We start from the raw sequence: 12,354 nt of genomic DNA, 5'->3' as shown, positions 1-12,354 counted from the left end.
TTATCTCACACCCAATTGAAGCAAAGAAAAACAGCTTGAGAGAGGAAGATGACCACCACCTCCAGGGTTTATGGTTTCGACCAAGGGAAGCTGGACATCACTGTTATTAGATTTATAGTCTCTGCAATTAAAAGGTTGGACCTACATCTGGGGAGCTGGACTGCACCAGATGGGATTCGTCTTCCTTCTGTCGGAAACTGGACCACCACTATCTGGGGATACTCCTTTAAAAACACATCCTGAGAAAAACTAAATCACAATAGTGTATAGAATTGTGATGTAATAATTTGGCATAAATATTGCTGATGAATAAAAAATTGGAAATAGAAACTGCTGAAAAAAACTGATGAGTACCCCTATAAATACCTGTAATCCTCAATTATTGGCGTGCAGTTGGAGGGAACACTTCCCCCACTGTACCCAGCGCTGTATTGCTCGTACTTTACCATATTAAATAATAAATTGATTGCTGCTTGAATATTGGCCTAGTCAAGCTTCTTATTTATAGCGCAAGTCTTTGTAAAAACGCTGTCCTACACTCTCAATTCCCTTTCCATTTCTTGCTGGCGTTCACTTCCTAAAGTTGCCACAGGGATACCTGAATTGAGGTCTGTTGAAAAAGCTGTTTTCAATGTGTGCGATGGTTTTAGCCAGCCTGAGCAAACAGCTGGATTAATAAATCAAAATTGCACTCTCCTCGCCATTTCAGCTATTAGACGTTTCTACAGTGATGTAATGCTGCACTTCCCTTGGACAAGGAGTGATGGTGACATGACTGCACTTTGATATTCCATTTATAGTACATACATTGGCCCATTAGCATTAAAAATGTGCATGAGCTGCCTGAGGTCATTGAGGGGACCCAGAGGAGCCTGGCACCATTCAGGAGTGTCCCAGGTGGGCTGGTGGATGCCCATCACCATGAGTTCAGCCATGCCCTGCCCTGAGAGTGCCATCCCAGTACCTTTAATCCCAGTTCTGTGCATTACAATACACCTGACCAAGATGAAACTTGGGTAAATAATCAAATTAAGCAGAAAAAATAAGTTTATGGCATTTTTTCCCTGCTTTTCTTTACCGGTATGCTTTGCATTGATGATGTTGTGTTGGCTGATATAAATAAAATTAAATAACTACTGTCTCATCTGAAGTAAAACCTTCAGGGATGAGGTTAACCTATTAAACTGTGATGGTTTAATCTGCATGATTTAATCTAGATGGTTTAATTAGAAAATATTAGATTGACATTTATGTCCTGTGGCCCTTGTGTTTTTTCATCTGATGCTGCACCCGAGAGCCAGTTTAGCATCCAAGGAACTATTTCCAAAATAAACAATTTTACAGAGTTTCCAAAAGGGAGGTGTTTATCTAAACATTTTGCAGATAGGGAAAAGCAGGCAGAAAGGCATTAAATGACTTGACAAGGTCATCCAGAGACATCAGTAATGAAACAGGGAATACAGCGTGGGCTTCCCAGCTGCCAGTTGCCTTCTCTAATCACTGCTTCCCCACGAGGCTTTCTCGAATTGTGCTTGTCAAACGTTCAGAATTTGCCAGTAGACTTGGGACTTTCTTGGAATCTATAGAAGCTGAACATTTTTGTCAGAGAAAAATACGATGAGTACATGTAGGTAAAATATTTTCCCCTATTTCAGCAGGAAACTGTTTGCAGCATTTATTTTCTGTAGAAAACAGTTTCCACTGACTTATTTTCCAAGAGTGATTTTTGGCTTCTGCATGAACAAAACAAAAACTTAATACTTTACTAAAGCAAAAATGTCAAAGTGTGAGTGTGAGAGAGGCAGATGGAAACCAAGAGCATCAGACACTTCAATCTCCTCATAGATTTTTGCTTTATTAGCCTCTGCTAGGACATTTTTGGACATGAATGTGTGATTTTACATATAAATATATATATATAAAGTCAAATGAGCATTGTGTTGAGACCAATACACAAGCTTTTGCAGATTCTAATTTCCTTGGGGGACTGCATGATTAGCTTTGGATTCAGAGAGTAGACATAGAGGAAAATGGTTAAAAGATGGTTTGATTTTTTTTTTTTTATCAGAGGCTACAGAAGCTGCCAGTTTTTAAAAATTATGGAATTAAATGTAGAAGAAAGAGACAAGTAAAAGCTGTCAGGAGACTGACAGGTTAAAAGGTGTTTTATAAGAGATGAGATGGCAAATCCCATCTAGATGCCAAGGGTTTGTCACTGTTGTGTGCTTCAGGTTTGCCTCAGCCTTCACAGGCTGCAGTGGTACAAGTTAATTTTCTCACTGCAGAAGTATCTGCTCCTGTTAATAAATTAGAGAAAGTGCCAAAAGCAGAGCTCAGTGCAGGGACACAGATCCCTCCTTACACCATATGGATTTGATAATGTGCTGATAATTGTTAGGTGTACAGCAGTCCATTCTGGTACTGGGTGTTTTGCTGAACAATCTACATTATTGATTTTTAATAATAATGGCGGTGATAACAGCAGCAATAAAATCACATCACCGTGACTTTATTGTCAAGTGTGAGCACAGATTTGCCACAAGTGCTGGGGATGGACAGAAGCAGCTCACACAGTTTGGACAAATAATGTATCAACACCATCGAGGGTGCCAGATGCATGAAATGGATCGAAATGAGCAACAAAAGGTGCTTTTTAGCAATTCTGGAGTTTCCCTGTGGTACTGACCACTTCCCATCTGCTTCTGCCCAGCTGTGTTCAAGGTGTGAATGGGATTCCTCACAGTGGCATAAATCAAAGGCTAGTGAAAACGTTCTCTTCAGAATATTTGGTTTCTTGCTTTGATTGCTGTAATAATTACTGCTGTCTTGTGCTTTAGTTGCTTTGTTGGTAGCTGTGGTATTTCCCCAGGTTCATTGCATTAATTAACATTTCACACAGTTCCTACTTTCCTTGGAATGTGGTCTGTGGGCAGCAGCCTCCCTGCCCAGGTCTCTCAGAGCTGATGAAATCTCAGCATCTCTGATTAGTGCACAGCACTTCTGTGCCCTGCTCTCCCCAGAACACCTCATCCAGTCCTGTCAGCCTGATTCAGCCTGGAGGCAGATGAACTCTGAGGTTTCTTACTCAGAAATTGCAAGGTGTTGTTCTGGGCTGTGCTACCATGGCCTCTGCTGACCTGGGGACTGTCAGGTGTTCACACAGTCACTCACCTGTGGGAACTGCAGGCACTGAATTTTACTCATCACTTTTATGCTGTTCCACTTTTTTCCTTGATAAAATCTACCCCTTTGCAATAAGCTTTACATTTTCAAGTGAATATCTGAGGCCAAATCAATGTGGTTTTGATGTTGTGTACTGCAGGTATCAGTGTAAGGTAGAAGTAAAGTCTGATAAATTGTGTTTGGCACCCACAAAATCTCAGAAAATGGTTTGGGTTGGAAGGGTCCTTCAAGCCCATCCAGTGCCATTCCCTGCCATTATCCCAGGGTGCTCCAAGCCCCAGTGTCCAGCCTGGCCTTGGGCATTTCCAGGGATCCAGGGGCAGCCACAGCTGCTCTGGAAAAAAATTCATTCCTACTATCCCATCTAAACCTGCCTCTGGCAGTTGAAAACCATTGCCTCCTGTCCTGGCACTACCTGCCTGTACAAAAAGTCCTTCTTTATTTTTTAAGCCTCCTTCAGGCCCTGGCAGGGGCTCTGAGGTTTCCCTGGAGCCTTCTCCTCTCCAGGTGAGCCCCCCCAGCTCTCCCAGCCTGGCTCCGGCCCTGAGAATGTCTCTGTGCCCTCCTCTGGGCTGGCTCCAGCAGCTTCAGTCTGTGATGCACTGAGGACCCCAAGTAATTTGCAGTTACACTTCACAGACTCTTTCCTGTGGCCATATCAGGATTAAGATTGGCTTGAGAATCCACCCTTCAAGCACCATGAGCTCCCAGCTGAGTGTCTTCCATTATCCTTTCTATTTTCAGCAGTTACTCAGTTGTGTGTCTCCAAAGATTGATCCCGTAAGTTCCCATCTTGTTTCTGTTTATCTGAGGGGTGGCATTCCTAACTTGTCAAATATCACATTCCTCAGTGACACCTTCACTGGATGATTTTTAAGATCCCTTCCAGCCCAAACCATTCTGTGCTCCTTTGATCTTACTCCCCAGATGACATAATCTGTGAAGGTGTTTGAGCTTCAGAGGGCATTCCCAGAGCAGTGCCTGTGATGGGCACACAGACCCAGGAGCCGTGTGGGTCTGTGCATCATGGTTATCATGGGCTGTGCTGGGGTGCTTCAAACAGAGCCAGGAGCTGGGAACAGCTCAGGGGCCAGAGATGCCACAGAAGCTTTATCTCCTGAGGCCTGTGTGGCAGGCAGGGACCAGCCTGTGCCAGGCCTTTGGTGAGCAGGTGCTGGGGACAGAAAGCAGAGCTGTCCTCTGTCCCTCAGTCAGCAGGGACACACCAAAGCCAGCGTGTCACCCTGACTTCGTGGGGTCTGTGACCTTGTATGATTTGAGACTCTGCTGCATAAAGCCTTGCACTTTTTCCAGGGAAGGTCACATTTGTTCAAAACATAATTTATTTGCATTTCCTTTATTTTCTTGTAAGTTGTCTAACTTTAGCACTTGGGGCACAGATGAAGGAGCTGCTGCCTCACAGATTTTCCATTTACATAAAAACTCCACCCACAAACACCCTTCACTGTCAGTGCATCCATTTTGCTGAGTGCTTTTCATTTTCCATGACCTTGAAAACATTAGGGCGTTTATTAATTAATTCAGATTTACAGCTGGGTGGAGGGGAGAATTGCAGATCGGAGATAAGCAATTTGTTGTGTGCCCCTTATTTGATGAGGATTACAGCAGAAAGAGTCCAAGCCATTGCCAGGACTTCCCATCACAATCAACTCTGTTTTTCATTTAACCGCTGGATGAAGAGTGACCCTAGCAGGGGGAGAGTCTGAACTGAGAGGGATTGTTGTAAACTGAATTCCTGACAGTCTTGGATATGAAGAGGAGCTGGAATTACCTCTGCTTTTAACTCTTGCACTGATTAACTCTGAACATTTCCTAAAGTAAACCTTTACATACTGCTATATAAACACAGCAGTAAAGGGAATTCGGATTTGGACGACTCTGTCAAAGTTTGTTTCTTTCATAAAGAAAAATCAAATTTGTTTTCCCTTTAGGTTGCCTTATACTGATTTTAGCAGTTCTTGCAGTGAGCTTGTAGAAGAAAATACATCTTTGATTCTTTCTTTAAGCCTCAGTCCCAGAGCTGATGTCAGGGAGAGTTATGTGTGCATAAAGAGGAAGAAAATGTCTTGAACTTCTGTGCATTCTCAAAGCAGGATATTCCCTCCTCACCACCCTAATTCTGAATTCTCTTTCTAGACTACTGGATTATCATGTGTTCAACCAAGGATTTAGTGTAGCAGGTGAAGAGAGGACTCTAAATATGTCTAGCTAGTAATATATCTGTGTCTCTTTGTGCCTGAATAGAATAAAATGAAACAGAATATTATGTTTCAGCTTCTGTTCCTAATATACAGCCTTTTACAGAGAAAAAAATGTCTAATGTTAGTGACATGAGATTTTGACATGCACCTGAGCAGTTGCTGTGCCTTCCACTAAGAAGTGTGACACTGAAACCTGCCTTGCCACGTTCAGCTGTCCCTCTGTCACCTGCCTTGGAATCTGTGCCACATGAGAAGGAGCCTTTAGTCCCCTGAACCCCACACTGGTTAGGAAGCAAGCAGCAGAATGCTAATAAATTTAATTTACTTGCTTAATCTCCCCTGTGTTTTGTATTAATATGAATAGCATTACAGGAGCAGGGATGTGCTTATATAACAAAATGTTCTCCTTCAGCTTAAGGTTAATGTAGTTACTCGTATTTGCCACACACCAAATGGGGGCTTCATCTCCTGCAGCAGGAGCAGTGACTTGTGTGGAAGTTCTGTTGTGTGCCAGGAGCCTCTGAGTCAGGGACTGGGATCTCACCTCTGAGTACCTTCCCCAGATCCTGGCATAGGAGATCCTGGAGATGTTCCTGTCTCACCACAGATGACACAGAGGGAATGTGGAGAACAGTATTGATCCAAACATGGATTTTCCTTGTTTGCTTTCATAGCCTAAAACACAAGTAAAGGCCTGATTTTTCTCTGTCACTCAAAGGCTCCTGCCTTGCTATTGGATTGCATATGGTGCAGTGTAGAAATGATGCTGTGCTGTAATGTACACTGGTCTGTTTTTGTTAATTAAAATGAGAGAGATTGATCATTTTTTCCTGTCAGCACTGGGGGTCAGGTTGCCTTCAGCCCGCACTGATGGAGTCTCACTGGTGACTGCACTAAGCAGCCCTGCAATGTTTGTCTGACTCCCCAAGGAAAGGGGATGTGCCATGACATTATCCTCTCTCAGTCAGCACCAGGCACAGGCATCTCCCTGTTTTGGGGTGCTCTCTTCCTGTACATCCTAAGAAATTAATCTGTGAAGTTGTAACAAGTGCAGATATGAATATCCCATCCTCCTGCTCTCCTCCATTGTCCCTGACTTCACAGGGGACATTTGCCAAATGGGCAAGCATGATTAAACTTTGGACATGTCTTCAGGATACGGTTTTGTAACCCAATTTATCTCTGAGCCTGCTTTTGTACCTCTTGGACGTGAGCTGGCTTTGTTTTCCTGTCCTTTTATAGAGCCAAGATAATACCAGCATTTCATAAGCATGGAATAGCTTCTCTGTGCTCCATGTTTTTGTTAATTTTGAGACAGAAGGCAGCTGCTCAGTTCAGTCTAATTTATTTTCTGCATGAAAATGGAGAGATGTCTCTTGTCATTCTGTGCAGAACCTGGGCATGATTCTGATCATCCAGCAACTTCACAGCCTAATTTTGCCAGTTTCAGCTGATTCCTTCCGATACTGTTTGATAGAAAGAAGACTGAGAGCCTCACTCAGTCTTATTTGTGGTTGTTACACAAAACCTGGATAGACAGGGATGCAAATAAATCCAATCTTAGTTGTTATTCTCAGCAAAATATCAAGTGTGATAGCTGGAATGTCATTTGTGATGGAAGAGATTTTGTTTTCCTATCTCAGCTTTCCAGAGATAGAGTGTTTGCTAACGTTAACAACAGCCTGATGTCAGTGGAAAACTCAGATGCCATTTGACATAAGCTCTCACATTAATCAAGAAAAACGAAAGTTCTGAGAGGCATTTCTGCTACCTGAACAGAAATGAGGCTTGGGGTTGCAGTGGAAGGTTGGAGATCATTCTCAAGCTGCTTTTTCTCCTCATGCTGCAAAACAGTGTTTTCAAAACACAGCCCCTTTCCAAAAAAAGCATTTTCATGGCTTCACTGCATTAATTATAAAGGTAGATTTAAAAATGTCTTAATCCCAGCAGTGCTGATGTCAAGTAATTATTAGTGCTTTAAGAGGCTGATGGAGAATATTTTGACTTGAGGGTAAAGGACTGGAAGGGAATGGTTTTATATTTATTGTGCTACCATTCCCCGTGCCTCAGAGTCTGTGCTGTGTGGTTGACTCTGGGATTGACAGCCACTGCTGCAGAGAATCTGCAGATCTCCTAAACTTCCTACCATGCTGGCATTTATTTCTTCCCCCAAGAGATGACTTTGGTGTGATCCCTGCAATCCTTCAGCAGGGATTTCATGCTCCCTGTAGAAATAAGGTATCACCCAGGCTGCTGCATTAAATTCCCTTCAAACCAGAAAGCAGTTTGCTGGAATGCTGCAATTGCCTGTTTGTCTGGGAACCAGCCTGGAAGTTGTCTCCAGGATTTGTGCTTCTGCCATCAAAGTCCAGAGTGTCTCAAGGACACTTCAGTGGCACGAGGAAGGTGCTGAGTGAGGTGTCCCTGCTTTTATCAGGGTCAGTGCTGTCTTCTTTTGTAGACATCTCACTAGTGGAGCAAAAGCCATTATACCACAGTATAGTAACAGAGATAGTAACAGAGGCACTTGGAAAGTTTTGAAGGTATTATTGGACTGTGCACAGCAGACTCATGTTTGTAAGGGAAGTTCAGCACTGTTCTTATTAAGAAACAATGAGCTTTTAAATCTGTCTGGGCTTTTCATTCCATTCAAAGGCATCTGTAGCTGTTCTCCTCCAGTAAGTTATGCAAGGTTTCTTAATGTTTTATAAAGTAAAGTAGGATGCATTAATCTGAGAATTTCTTGTGAAACAAAAATGTATTCTGTGTTTTAAAAGGTTTTATTATTTTTAAGAAAAATGCATAAAAATACAGCGCACACACCTGACTACAGAAACAAGCAATTCATCTACTGGTCTCTGCTGTTGGGTGTTGTGGATGCCATTTGTTTGTGTGGATCTGAAAAGTAATTGGAGAAATGCCAGGGAAGAAAGCAGTGATGGGCCATTACAGGTGGAGAGGATAACTCTAGGAACCAGAGAGCCCTGGAGCCAAAGGTTGCTGAAGGTTTGAGAGTTTAGCAGGGAAGTGTTTTCATAGGATTTTCCTGCAAAAGGCTCCCAAGAGTGGCCACTGCCCCCTCTTCAGTGTAACCAGGGAAATTATGGATTCTGAGAGAGGTTTCCCAGGCACTTTCTGGTGCTACAGGGAGCAAGCTTGGCTAACAAGAAAGTCTTAGTGCAGCTCTGGGGTGAATATAAATAAGAAATGGGGAGGTAAAACCAGGGCTGGAAGAATGCAGCCTGGCACAGCCACGTGGTGCGGTGGTCTCCCTCCTGCTCAGAGGAAACAGGACTCAGGAGTCCCTGTGAGGAGCATCAGGAATGTGCTGGACTCTAACCAAATCTTTAGTCTGCACCTCTATGTCTGTTCATCAGCTTAATTAACATTTTCTTACTCAAAATCCCATTTTTCTAGTTGCTTCTTTGAGTGATAGAAACCATAGAGAAATGTATGTTGTATTAGCCATGTATAATATGCAGGAAATCAAATCAGGCACAAAACCCAGGCACCATCTTTATTAATACTACAGTTTGGGGGGAGGGAGGGAAGCTATTTTATTCATGCTTTTTAAAGGAATGAATAAAATCCCTTTATTCATTCTTATAAAATATCCAGACAACTCAAACTAAAAGCAACTCTCAGCATTTCATATCCAGCAGCTGGGGAAGTGAATTTTGCACACAGCACACACATTATCCATTCCAGCAGCGTGCACACCTTTATCCTCTGTCTCCTACCTGCTTTCATAATGAGCCTTCCAGAAGCAAGAACACATGTCCTGAAACAACTTCTGAGGGTTACTTAATTGCTCAGTGACCTTTTCTAGATTTGCCAAACCGCTTAAGCTCAAGCACCACTCGTCAGTATTTAATGTATACCATGAAGTGCCACTCAATTTTCAAATACTCCGTTCTGAACTTAGTTATTATTTCCATGAAGAAGGATTTCCAAATTGCTCCCTGTTGGCAGAATGAAAGCAGATAAAACTGGGTAAATCCTCAGCTACCTGAAATATGCCAGGGGATAACCAGCGGGGTCACTTTGTCACACGTTTTGAACTCGGAATTTTGTCTTAAAATGGTTGTACATTTGTGAAAATGACCTTCAGAATCAGAGGGTCAGAGAGAATGCTTGGGAAAAAGTGTGCAACGGATGATGTGAGCTTTCCCTCATTGAAACACATGCAAAGCAATGTTTGCATGTCACCATATCTAAGTGTTGTATCATATGCTCGTAGATATGGAAATGAATAATATTTTCTCCTGACCAAGGTCTCTGAAAGAAATACTAATGGAGAATTGACAGGTGAGTGTTTAAGGGCTCATCCTATTGCCGTGACCTCTGCAGCTGGTGATCCCCGAGCAGAGTCTTGTGTTCTTCATTCCAGGAGCGCTGCAGGATAACTGAGTTGTGAAGTGGCACTGAGATGTTGTAAAGCCTCAGTCTTCCCCGAGTTCCTCTGGAGTGGGCACCAGGAGGCAGCTCCCTTGCTCCCCTAAGACCACCTTGCATTTCACGTGCACTGATGGACAATTTTCATATCAGCATTAGTTCATGAGCTACTTCATCCCCTGTGGATGGCACAAGCTTAGACACTCATGGTGTGTGCAGAACATTTTCCAAACTCCAGTTTGTGAGTCTGAGGGCTAGAAATACAACTTTTATTTACAACAAAGGTGAGAATATCTGTTAATGATGTGACACTAAGAACTGAAGACCTCAGCAAATGTTATAGCTTTAGAATTTAATCTGGGTCATGTGCCACAGTGGGCATGATACTTACTATTATTGAAGTGTATGGATATATTATTGCAAGGGTGAGAAGAACATTCCAGAAAGAAATGTCCAAAAATGAGTTAAATAGAAAGAAGACAAAATGCTGCTCTAAGCACTTCAAACCACTCCCGAAAGCTGTGAAGATCCAGAAGACACTGGCAAGTCATTGCTGATTAAAGAGAGCAAGCCAGGGTGCTCAGGTTCCAGTTGATGACTTTTCTTATATGAGAGTTTACAAATTCCATTACACTCATGTTAACTTCAGAATTGTTCTTGTTACCTTCCTCCATTGAAGTGCATTGCTTGAAAGTTGATAAAATAGCAGAAGTAATTATAAATTTGGCTGGGAGACAGACAGGAGCTATGTCTGCTTGGATCTGTGGCTGTTCAATATTCATTTTTCTTCCTTTTGCACAGTGACAGGGCACAGTTTATTTTTACAATTGTATTGAGATATTTCGTGGATGCCCTCAGAGGAGCAGTTTAGTTGGAAATCTCTGTGTACTAAGATGCTGTTGTTCATACAGCAGGGAAAAAAGGGCTGCACTAAGGAAGTGCACAGCTCAGGATGCAGGTTCCTGAGGATTCAGGACTCTGTTGGGAACATGCAGCCTGATTTGGAGGTGATGTCAAAGTTCTTGAATGAAGTCATGAATGCAGGGAAGCCCTGGCTGATGGCCTGCAGAGCAGGATAGATGGAGCAGTTTCTCTGTCAGGCATTGCTGTGGTCTGGGACAGCTGCTCCTGCAGGGTTTCATGTAGGTGGCAGCTGCTGGGCTTGAAGCAGAAAGATGTGAGTCTAACAGGAATTCAAGGGAAAAACTGCAGTGTCTCAAAGCTGCTTTGAGTTAGGGTTGGTAGGAATGATTCTTCCTGCTGGCTGCTGGAGAAAGGTGATAGAATCACTGTCTATGTTGTGAGGAGTAGCTGGGGGTGAGTGTGGTGGACATTGCTGTTACCTAGCTAAGGTGTTAGAAAATGTAACAGCCTCCCAGCAGTGAGTTGAGGGGAGGTACAGGCCGTGGCAGAGCCACTCCTCTCTCCAGTACACCCACTGGAGGAGATGGCAGGAAGGAGCAGGGCTCCAGTGTTTGCTTGCAGCCAGGCACCTGAGTGAGGCCCTCTTGTGTGAGGCTGGCGCTGACTCCTGCCATGATGTGCTGGGGTATTTTTACTCTAAAAGCACGGTCTGAAAAGGCCAACTTGTTGTGCCATGTATAGCAAATGACCCGTTTGCTGAGCCACCTGGAAGGCCTCTATTTTTAGGCTCTTTCCTGGGAGCAGCTGTAACTTGAACTGACACATTGTTAGCCAGAAGCGTGGCACACGAGGCAGGAATATGTCCACTGATTGTGAGCAGCACTGGGAACAGGGGCTTGGCAAGAGCCACTTTGCTTTTTCCAAGTGGGAAAGCAAGGAAAGCAAGCACCCAGGTTTAACTAGGACAGGCCTGGCTTTCAGCAGCCTGAACAGGTCAGTCTTGAGCTCAGAGAGGGGAGTGCAATGAAGAACACCTTTGACCTGCGTGGGCAGAGTCCAGCCTGGCAGTCACTGTTTGCAATGTGAGCACACCCAGGTGCCTGTGGCCTGCAGTACACTGCTGAAGCCTGAGCTGGACATGGAAGGAATGAGGTTTTTGCTAACATTTTACAGAGGTTTTTCTTTTTTCTTAATTAAGACATCTTTTCGCCAGATCTTCACACTTATTCCTCACTCCCCAGCTGCTTATAGACCATGGCCACAGAAGCCCCACAACCTCACACAGGCAGTTCTTTCCAAGGCCACTGTCAGGATACAATCCCCTAATCTTCAGATATTTCTGTATTTTCTTTCTGTATGTTTGACTTTGAATATTGCTGTATTAAATCACACCCTATTGTGCTGACAGATAAATTGTTATTTATGACTTTGCAAACCTTTGTTTCATTCCCACAAGGAATTGGCAAAGCTTTCCTGTCTGTGGATTCTCAGGAAGTTAATTTGAATTACTTTGTCTCTGTGTTTCTCTGTGGGTGCAGGTGGACATTTCTGTTTGCTTTCTTACCATTATTAAATGCTGGATCCAGAGAATGTTGGTTCCTTTCCCTCAGATCAGTTTTGACAACTCCACCATGACAGATTTGCTTGGAAATCTGATTTCCTGTTTGTTCTTGCTGTGTTTTGAGACTAG

The sequence above is a fragment of the Camarhynchus parvulus genome, chromosome 10 (genome assembly GCF_901933205.1).
Source record: "Camarhynchus parvulus chromosome 10, STF_HiC, whole genome shotgun sequence".
Taxonomy (NCBI): Eukaryota; Metazoa; Chordata; class Aves; order Passeriformes; family Thraupidae; genus Camarhynchus; species Camarhynchus parvulus.
The sequence above is the reverse complement of the archived record's forward strand: the minus strand, read 5'-3'. Positions refer to the sequence as shown.